General features: G+C 52.1%; 1 pseudogene; it reads left to right on the plus strand.

Annotated features, from left to right (window-relative positions):
- The first annotated feature begins 4,965 nt into the window (after positions 1-4,965).
- LOC119921292 lies at positions 4,966-10,036 on the plus strand (annotated as a pseudogene).
- The last annotated feature ends 625 nt before the right edge of the window (positions 10,037-10,661 follow it).

Raw genomic sequence — 10,661 nt, forward strand, 5'->3', positions numbered from 1 at the left:
CGGAGAGGGAGAGAGATCAGAGCTGGAGATGTAGATTTGGGTATCTTCCACATAGTGATCAAGCCTGATGATTTCAATTTTATTGTGACGTGTGTAGCCAGGTTTTTAGGGGCAAGATTTGGGAGGTGAAGGGACAGGGGTTTTGAGGAGGAAGTTAAACATCTGAAATAGTCTGTGCAGGAAATGGGCATGGGAACCAATAAAGTTGGGGAGGTATTGTTGCTAGGTGGAGGAGAAGTCACAGTTGAGGATGAATTTGATATCTGGATTTCCTCCAGCAGTGCTCTGTGACGAAGGCATAAGGGTAGAGCAAGCATACTGGGAATGTGATCCAGGGTCACAGGGACGAGATAGCCGGAGGGATAGGGGAGCGAGGTAGTTAAATGTAGAGGGAAGTTTTGAGACCGTCAATTTGTGTGTCAAGAGAACTGGTAGGATCTAAAGGTGGTGGACTCTCCAGATTAAAACAAGAGATAAGCCTCAGACGGGAGACTTGTGAAGAGTAACTAATTACGATTTAAGAGGTTTGAGTAGTAACATTCAATTCCCTTTTCCTAGACTCTGCACCCCTTAGCGGGTCGCTTCACAAGACAATCCATGTGGACAGGTGGTCATATGGTGGGAGCTAATGGAGCGGGTTTTTTCTATGGACTACCTGCTAGGGCTACCCACTCATATCCTGAAACTGCTCACTCGGGAAGGTAGGCCAACGGCACCAACCACCACGGAGCAGGGAAACTAGGAGGAGGATCCAGCGAGCCCGGCCAATGGACGGTGGCCTTCTCACAGCCAGAGTTCTCCCTGCATATGACTGTCTGAATGAATGGTCATCGGGAAGTCTTTTTCCTTTTAGACACAGAGGCCCAGATATCTATGATTAGGAGGGATGCTCGGCCAGGGGGGCAGCCATCAGTTATGGGAAAGGTTGCCATAACTGGGGTCACCAGAAAACGGGAGAACCTCCCTGTCACCCAAGCCAAATTAGTCCTGGCTAATGGAAGAGTTAAGCGGGCGGCCCTGGCATTGGGCCCTATGAATATCCTGGGAATGGATGTGATCCGGGGAGAAACCTGGGGTAGTAATTGAGAACGATGATCTATTGGCATGCAACTTGAGGGCATGCAACCTCCAACGCGTCCCCTGCTGGGGGTGCAGTGGTTGCATTTCTGTATATGGCACCACGACTTCCCACCTCCCACCCCGTGCACATTCTCCAGTATGGCATCACCCCTGAGGTTAGGCGCCCCACTGAAGCACTACTCAAGGACCTCGAAGTAAAGGAAACTGTCAGCCACATCATTTCGGCCTACAATTCCCCAGTGTGGCTGTTAAGAAGCCAAATGGTGAGTGGCTTTTGATGGTGGACTACCGCCACCTGTACAAGGTCACGGAACTCCTTCACCCAACTGTCTTCAGTATCAAAGATATTGTCCGAGACAGGGAAATTTGAGTGGATGGCCATAGTGGATGTGAAAGATATATTCTTCATGGTCCCCATTCACTCAGAGGACCAAGAGAGGTTCGCCGTTTGCCTTTACCTGGGATAAAGCTCAGTAAATTTCTAAATGGCTCCCACAGGGATACAAACACAGCCTTACTCCGGCACATCGTGTGCTTGACCAAGAGCTGCAGGAGCTCCTCCTACTCGCTGAGGGGATTGTGATATTGCAGTACATAATTGATATCCTGATGGGGGGACCTCAGAGGAAGGAGTCAGGGAGATGAGGGACAAGATCCTCCATCACCTAGAAACCTTAGGACTACAGATCCCAGAGAAAAACAGCAATGGCCAGCCCAAGAAATCACCTTCCTAGGTATCCCCTCGTTGGCAGGCCGAGACTCATTATCCAAGGAGACCTTGACCACCCTGAAGTACCTCACTCCCCCTACCTCAAAGAAGGGCCTCCGACAGATGCTAGGGACACTGGGATTTTGAAGGTCACATGTCCCAGGGTTTAGTGTCATTTCCCAGCCCCTTCATAATCTCTTGAAAAAGCGCAGCCAGTGGGAATGGGGGGAGATACACCAAGAGGTCCTCTCCATCCTGATCGAGCAAATCCTGGCGTACTGATCACTTGGGTCCATACACCCCTCCCACCCTTTCTATCTACGTGTGGGTGTTGGCAGCTCTGGATACCAGTGGGAATTGTGGCAGAAGGACCCGGGGGGACCTGGAGAACGCCCGATCCAATTCGGATCATGTAGCTGGCAAGGTGCACAGGCCCGATACACTCTTTATGATGAGACTCTCTTGGCCTTTTATTTTGCCCTGCTGGGTACCCCGGGTACCCGCCCAGTGACCCCAAAGATCCCTCTCCCGGTTATTAAGCCTATATTGATTGGCAATCCTCTCCCACCGAAGGCCGCCCAAATTGCTATCGTAAAGCAATTCATTCATTCATTCGATCGTATTTATTGAGCGATTACTGTATGCAGAACACTGTACTAAGCTCCTGGGAAGTACAAGTCGGCAACATATAGAGATGGTCCCTATCCAACAACGGGCTCACAGTCTAGAAGGGGGCTACAAACAACAAAACAAAACATGTAGACAGGTGTCAAAATCGTCAGAACAAATAGAATTATAGCTTTATGCACATCATTAACAAAAGAAATAGAATAGTAAATATATACAAATTAAATAGAGTAATAAATCTGAACAAATATATACAAGTGCTGTGCGGAGGGGAAGGAGGTAGGGCTGGAGGGTGGGGATGAGGAAAGAAAAAAGGAGGTTCAGTCTGGGAAGGCCTCCTGAAGGAGGTGATCTCTCAGTAGGGCTGTGAAGGTAGGAAGAGAGCTAGCTTGGCGGATGTGTGGAGGGAAGGCATTCCAGGCCAGGGGAAGGACGTGGGCCGGGGATCAACAGCGGGACAGGCGAGAAGGAGGCACAGTGAGGAGGTTAGCTGCAGAGGAGCGGAGGGTGCGGGCTGGGCTGTAGAAGGGGAGAAGGGAAATGAGGTAGGAGGGGGCGACGTGATGGAGAGCTTTGAAGCCGAGAGTGAGAAGTATTTGCTTGATTGGTAGGTTGACAGGCAACCACTGGAGATTTGTGAGGAGGGGAGTGACATTCCCAGAGCGTTTCTATTGAAAGATAATCCGGGGAGCAGAGTGAAGTATAGACTGAAGCAGGGAAACGCAGGAGGATGGGAGATCAGAAAGGAGGCAGGTGCAGTAATCCAGTCGGAAAAGGATGAGAGCTTGAACCAGCAAAGTAGCGGTTTGGATGGAGAGGAAAGGACGGATCTTAGCGATGTTGTGGAGGTGAGACCGGACAGTTTTGGTGACGGATTGGATGTGTGGGCTGAATGAAAGAGCGGAGTCGAGGATTGCGGGTTTGTGAGACGGAAAGGATGGTAGTGTCGTCTACAGTGACGGGAAAGTCAGGGAGAGGACAGGTTTTGGGAAAGAAGATAAACAATGGATTCTCTATATCCACCATCGCGTGGAGGATGCTGGGACCACGAACCCGGGGCGCTTGACCGCGTTGCTGGAGGCCATGGACCCCGTTGTGGGAGATTAGGATTGGGACCCAGCCTCTCTTACCGTTGAGGCACCTCCAATGTCTTCTCTGGGTACTGTAATAGAGGAATGGGAGGAAGACTAGTCTACTGACGGATCTGCCCGTCAAACGGGAGGGACTATGAAATTGGGGACTTTTGGGCGAGCGGAAAAAGGCAGGAGCCATTGAGCCCCGAACCGGTCATACCCTCCGGAAACTGATCCAAGGTTCCGTCCAGGAGGCAGAACTGGAAGCGGTCTTCTTGGCAGGAGCCCAGACCATATACACAAACTCCTATGCAGTATGGGCCGGGGCCACTCAGTGGTTAGGGCACTGGAAGGCGGAGGGGTGGCAGGTCTGCAACCGCCCCATATGGGTACAGAATGTTTGGGAAAACCTGTATTCCATCTGTTCTGAAAAGTCCCTGGCCATAAGACACGTATCTGCACACCAAAGGGATGGATCTCTTGGAGCCCACTTGAACAATGAGGCTGACCGATCTGTCTTGGCTCGGGAGGTCGACTCCATGTCCGCCCAATGGGGCGAGGATTCCCTCTTCAGGCTAGCTTACGCCCTTCACCAATGGGTGGGACATACTGGGACAGATGATCTATTGCATCAGTGCTGTGCCCGCGGCTGGCCCTTACTGCAACAGCAGGCTCGGAAAGTTGTCTCCAACTGCGAAAACTGCCGGATCCACGGGCACCGTTTCGAGGGGCGTCAGGCCTTCCAGAAGTTGAGGGAAGGCAAGGTTTTATGGGGACAGTGGCATATTGATGTTGTTGGGACCCTCCCACCCTCCCCGCAAGGCTGAAGGTTTATCCTGACTGGAGTGAAAATGCTGAGTGGCCTGGGCCTTGTGCATACATGCTCTAGGGGCCACGCCTGGCAGGTTCTAGTAGGGCCTAGCCACTGGTTCTCCCACCTCCCTATGCCTCAGGAAAGCCAATCTGACAATGGATCCCATTTTAAGAACCGACTCCTGCAGACTTGGGCCAGGGACCAGGCATTACAGTCGACTGTTCACATGCCATATCGGCCGCAAGCCAATGGACCCCTGAAAGGGCAGCTTAGTTTACAAACACGACGTATGCCAGACGCAGCCCCCCAACCGCTCCAGTGGTGGGTCCGTCACCTCTGGAAGGCGGTCTGCACGCTAAACAATAGGTAATTACCCACCGGCAGCTCCAAGAGCTGTGCCTTTGATGGCATGTAAAGTGCATATCCTGCCACCCTCCCATGAGAGGGACACTGGAGGCAGGTTGGGGAGCGTGTCATTATTCAGCATCCCCAGAAAGGCCGCCTATAGGTTACCCTTACGAAGCCTCTAACTGGGCAAACCTGGGATGATGCCGATGTGGGATGCCCACTAACTCTCGTGAGGCTTGGTGATCCTTCAAGACCTAAACCCTTCTCTCTTGCAGACACCACTCTTCGGAGAGGGGGAATGACGACATCGCTTTATGAAGCTGCTCGGCCTATTCGTCATCTTGGTCCTGAAGCGTGGAGGAACCCGCGGGAACACCGTCTTGAAGCCCTTGGCAGGACCTGAACATTTCGAACTGTTGGGTTTATGGGCATGACCCATTGAATGGAGAAGTGGGGTATCCCCTTATAGCCTATCCTTATGGCAACTCTACCTGGTCAGATGCAATGGGAGCCCCTCATCCCTGTAGCCACTGCCCTGACTCTGAACCAGCAAATGCACCACGTATCTTGAGGTGAGTGGGTGGACTGACCATGCTGTCTTCCCGTTATGCTTCCACAATATTGGCACCAAATTGTGGAAGGGCAACAGTTCCCACATATGTGATGCTGCTAAACTACGGGATGGGCGTCGCGTTGCAGCCGGCCACTGCAGCCGACCGGCCACCGAGAAGTGGGTGGACGTCTGCTTTTACAGCTTGCTCACTGCGAATAGGACCTTTGGTAATTGTGGCACTGCCTGCCTATCGTGTTGTGGCACCCATGCCTATCGATGGCTCCTTACTGAGTGGGGAGGAGTGTGCTTCCTCAGTTTTGTGCTCCTGGCTGACTGCCACACTCTGAGTCCTCAGGAGACAGTCCCTACCCAACAGTGGGCTCACAGTCTAAAAGGGGGAGACAGAGAACAGAACCAAACATACCAACAAAATAAAATAAGTAGGATAGGAATGTACAAGTAAAATAAATAAATAAATAAATAAATAAATAGAGTAATAAATATGTACAACCATATATACATATATACAGGTACTGTGGGGAAGGGAAGGAGGCAAGACGGGGGGATGGAGAGGGGGACGAGGGGGAGAGGAAAGAAGGGGCTCAGTCTGGGAAGGCCTCCTGGAGGAGGTGAGCTCTCAGCAGGGCCTTGAAGGGAGGAAGAGAGCTAGCTTGGCGGATGGGCAGAGGGAGGGCATTCCAGGCCCGGGGGATGACGTGGGCCGGGGGTCGATGGCGGGACAGGCGAGAGCGAGGTACAGTGAGGAGATTAGTGGTGGAGGAGCGGAGGGTGCGGGCTGGGCAGTAGAAGGAGAGAAGGGAGGTGAGGTAGGAGGGGGCGAGGTGATGGACAGCCTTGAAGCCCAGGGTGAGGAGTTTCTGCTTGATGCGCAGATTGATCGGTAGCCATTGGAGGTTTTTGAGGAGGGGAGTAATATGTCCAGAGCGTTTCTGGACAAAGATAATCCGGGCAGCAGCATGAAGTATGGATTGAAGTGGAGAGAGACACGAGGATGGGAGATCAGAGAGAAGGCTAGTGCAGTAGTCCAGACGGGATAGGATGAGAGCTTGAATGAGCAGGGTAGCAGTTTGGATGGAGAGGAAAGGGCGGATCTTGGCAATGTTGCGGAGCTGAGACCTGCAGGTTTTGGTGACGGCTTGGATGTGAGGGGTGAATGAGAGAGCGGAGTCGAGGATGACACCAAGGTTGCGTGCTTGTGAGACGGGAAGGATGGTAGTGCCGTCAACAGAGATGGGAAAGTCAGGGAGAGGGCAGGGTTTGGGAGGGAAGACAAGGAGTTCAGTCTTGGACATGTTGAGTTTTAGGTGGCAGACAGACATCCAGATGGAGATGTCCTGAAGGCAGGAGGAAATGCGAGCCTGGAGGGAGGGAGAGAGAGCAGGGGTAGTGATGTAGATTTGGGTGTTATCAGCGTAGAGATGATAGTTGTGGCCGTGGGAGCGAATGAGGTCACCAGGGGAGCAAGTGTAGATCGAGAACAGAAGGAGACCAAGAACTGAACCTTGGGCAATCCCCACAGTAAGGGGATGGGAGGGGGAGGAGGAGCCTGCAAAAGAGACTGAGAATGAACGACCGGAGATATAAGAGGAGAACCAGGAGAGGACGGAGTCTGTGAAGTCAAGGTTGGATAGCGTGTTGAGGAGAAGCGGGTGGTACACAGTGTCTAAGGCAGCTGAGTGATCGAGGAGGATTAGGATGGTTCCTCCTCCTTCTTCTTCCCTCACCCCCAACAATCTGGCCTCCTACTTCATTAATAAAATTAAATCCATCAGGTCTGACCTCCCCAAAGTCACTCCACCACCCCCTTCTCCAACCCCACGGCTCTCAGCACTCTTTGCTGTTCCCCCATCCTTCCGAGCAGTATCCTCAGAGGAACTCTCCTCCCTCCTCTCAAGTGCTACTCCGGCCACCTGTGCTTCCCACCCCATTCCCTCTCATCTCATGAAATCTCTCGCTCCGTCCCTTCTCCCCTTCTTAACTTCCTTCTCCAACCACTCACTCTCCACTCATTCCTTCCCCTCTGCCTTCAAACATGCCCATTTCTCTCCCGTCCTAAAAGACCCTCTCTTGACCCCAGCTCACTTTCTAGTTATCGCCCCATCTCCCTCCTACCAATCCTTTCCAAACTCCTTGAACGAGTCGTCTACACACGTTGCCTCGAATTCCTCAACACCAACTCTCTCCTCGACCCCCTCCAGTCTGGCTTCCGTCCCCTATATTCCACGGAAACTTCCCTCTCAAAGGTCACCCAATGACCTTCTGCTTGCCAGATCCAACGGCCCATACTCTATCCTAATCCTGCTCGACTTCTCAGCTACCTTCGACACTGTGGACCTCCCCCTTCTCCTCAACACGCTATCCTACCTTGGCTTCACACACTCCGTCCTCTTATATCCCCGGTCGTTCATTCTCAGTCTCTTTTGCAGGCTCCTCCTCCCCCGCCCATCCCCTTACTGTGGGGGTTCCTCAAGATTCAGTTCTTGGTCCCCTTCTGTTCTCGATCTACACTCACTCCCTTGGTAACCTCATTCGCTCCCAGGGCTTCAACTATCATCTCTACTCTGATGACACCCAAATCTACATCTCTACCCCTGCTCTCTCTCCCTCCCTCCAGGCTCGCATCTCCTGCCTTCAGGACATCTCCATCTGGATGTCTGTCTGCCACCTAAAACTCAACATGTCCAAGACTGAACTCCTTGTCTTCCCTCCCAAACCCTGCCCGCTCCCTAACTTTCCCATCAGTGTTGACGGCACTATCATCCTTTCCGTCTCACGAGCCTGTAACCTTGGTGTTATCCTCGACTCCGCTCTCTCGTTCACCCTTCACAGTCAAGCCGTCACCAAAACCTGCCGGTCTCAGTTCTGCAATATTGCCAAGATTCGCCCTTTCCTCTCCATCCAAACCGCTACCCTGCTCGTTCAAGCTCTCCCCCTATCCCGTCTGGACTACTGTATCAGCCTCCTCTCCGATCTCCCATCCTCTTGTCTCTCCCCACTTCAATCCACACCTCTCGCCGCTGCCCGGATGGTCTTTGTCCAGAAATGCTCTGGGCATATTACTCCCCTCCTCAGAAATCTCCAGTGGCTACCAATCAACCTATGCATCAGGCAGAAACTCCTCACCCTCGGCTTCAAGGCTCTCTGTCACCTCGCCCACTCCTACGTCACCTCCCTTCTCTCCTTCTACAGCCTGGCCCGTACCCTCCGCTCCTCTGCCAATAAATTCCTCACCGTGCCTCGTTCTCGCCTGTCCCGCCGTCTACCCCCGGCCCACGTCATCCCCCTGGCCTGGAATGCCCTCTCTCCCCACATTCGCCTGGCTAGCTCTCTTCCTCCCTTCAAGGCCCTACTGAGAGCTCACCTTCTCCAGGAGGCCTTCCCAGACTGAGCCCCCTCCTTCCTTTCCCCCTCCTCCCCCTCTCCATTCCCCGCCTTCCCTCCTTCCTTTCCCCACAGCACCTGTATATAACAGGAGGGAGAAGGGTAGGGGTTTGCATATAACTTTCTTTTTGGGGGGTTACACTATATTCTCCTTCCTCCTGTGCAGGCTCGATACCCAAAGACCTCTGGGAGTCATAGTCTGAGGCTCCCTCTGGACAGCGATAGTCTCCGCCTACCGAACTATTATCCCCGTCGTGCCCCACGGCCTGTCTAGAGGCAGTTTTGGGGGGCTCGCAGAAGGTCGGGTAGCCGATATACAGCCGGACAAAGGGCGACTTTGCACGGCCCTGCGGCCGTGCTGAGCCTCTCCCCACAACCTCCAGCTTACCGGCCTTTCCGTCTATAGCCACAATGAATTCATTGAATTCACTGAATTCAATGAATTCCAGGAAAGGTGACATGTAAAGACAAAGAGAGACAATCACACCTAAGCTGTATGCAACACTCTGCCCTACTAACACTTAAACATCCCCTCCAAAGATGCAAGGATCCGTTGGTATGTGGCCTATGGAAACTTCACTCCATCATGGGGAAGCATTTCTTCATTATTGACCCGTTCCTGATGCAGTCACTGCTCCTCTTTGTCATCACTGAAATCTGGGCCATTCCAGATGACAATCTCCCCTGCTGTTCTCTCTAGAGTGGGCCTCATCTTCTCCGACTACCCGAGACTCACTGGGAAGGAAGAAAGAGTCGTCTTCCTTTTCGCTCCCCAGTGCTGTTTTCGCACCATCCTACCTTCCCCATCTCTTTATTTCCTTTCCTTTGAAGCCCATATCATCTGTCTTTACCATCCACTCCAATTACTAGTCGTGATCATCATTTTTATCACTTTCTGAATCATTATGATCCCTTTTTCACCATACTTCTCTCAGTCTCCATCCTTACATTGATCCTTGGGGAGTTTAATATTCATGTGGATGTCCCCGATGATCCTTCTACTGTCCATCTGCTCTCACTCCTGTATTCCAGTGAACTCATGTTCCACCACACCTCACCAACTTGCACATGCTCACCAACTTGCACACACACGCGATTTTATAATCTCCAGTAACTGCACAATCTCTAACTTCATCAATTCTGAAATTTCTCTGTCTGACCACAGCCTACTCATATGCTCGCTGTTCCATACACTCACCCCCTACAAATCTGTCCTTTTCTCTTACAGGGACTTTCATCCGTTTGACCCTCCAATGAATTCTAACAGCCATTCTACCCCATTTGGTCTCTATACCGAAACTATCTTCTGATGACGCACGATTTGGCACACTAAACACCATCTCTCCACTGAACAGATCCCTCTTGCTCCCCTGTCCCTCCGTCGGACTCGTAACAATAACCTGCAACCCTGTAGGTGCTCCACAGCATGATTCCACCACTCAGGTGCCCAAGCTACAGAGCGCTGTTGGAAGAAATCCATACATCTTTTTTTAAAAATTGTATCTGTTAAGTGGCAGGTACTATACTAAGCGCTGGAGTAGACATAAGAAAATCATGTTGGACACGGTCCATGTTCCGCATAGGGCTCACAGTCCTAATCTCAAATTTACAGATGAGGTAACAGAGGCACAGAGAAGTAAGTGACTTCTCCAAAGTCACACAGCAGATATATGGAGGAGCTGGGATTAGAACCAAGGTCTGGCCTGGGCTGGCCTAGGCTAGCTGGGCTGGCTGGGATAGGCTGTAGTGATCCTTCCCTTCTAGACTGTTGAGCACGTTGATGGGTAGGGACCCTCTCTATATGTTGCCGACATGTACTTCCCAAGCGTTTAGTACAGTGCTCTGCACACAGTAAGTGCTTAATAAATATTATTGAATGAATGAATGAATCCGGACTGGACTGGCTAGGCTGGGTTGAAGTGGGCTTGACTGGTCTGGACTGAGTTGTACTGGGCTGGCCTAGGCTGTCTGGGCTGGGCTGGGCTGGGCTGGACTGGCTGGGGTGTCTGAGCTTGGCTGGTCTGAGCTGGGTTGGTTGGGCTTGCTGGGCTAGGC

The sequence above is a fragment of the Tachyglossus aculeatus genome (assembly GCF_015852505.1).
Source record: "Tachyglossus aculeatus isolate mTacAcu1 chromosome 12 unlocalized genomic scaffold, mTacAcu1.pri SUPER_6_unloc_2, whole genome shotgun sequence".
NCBI lineage: Eukaryota > Metazoa > Chordata > Mammalia > Monotremata > Tachyglossidae > Tachyglossus > Tachyglossus aculeatus.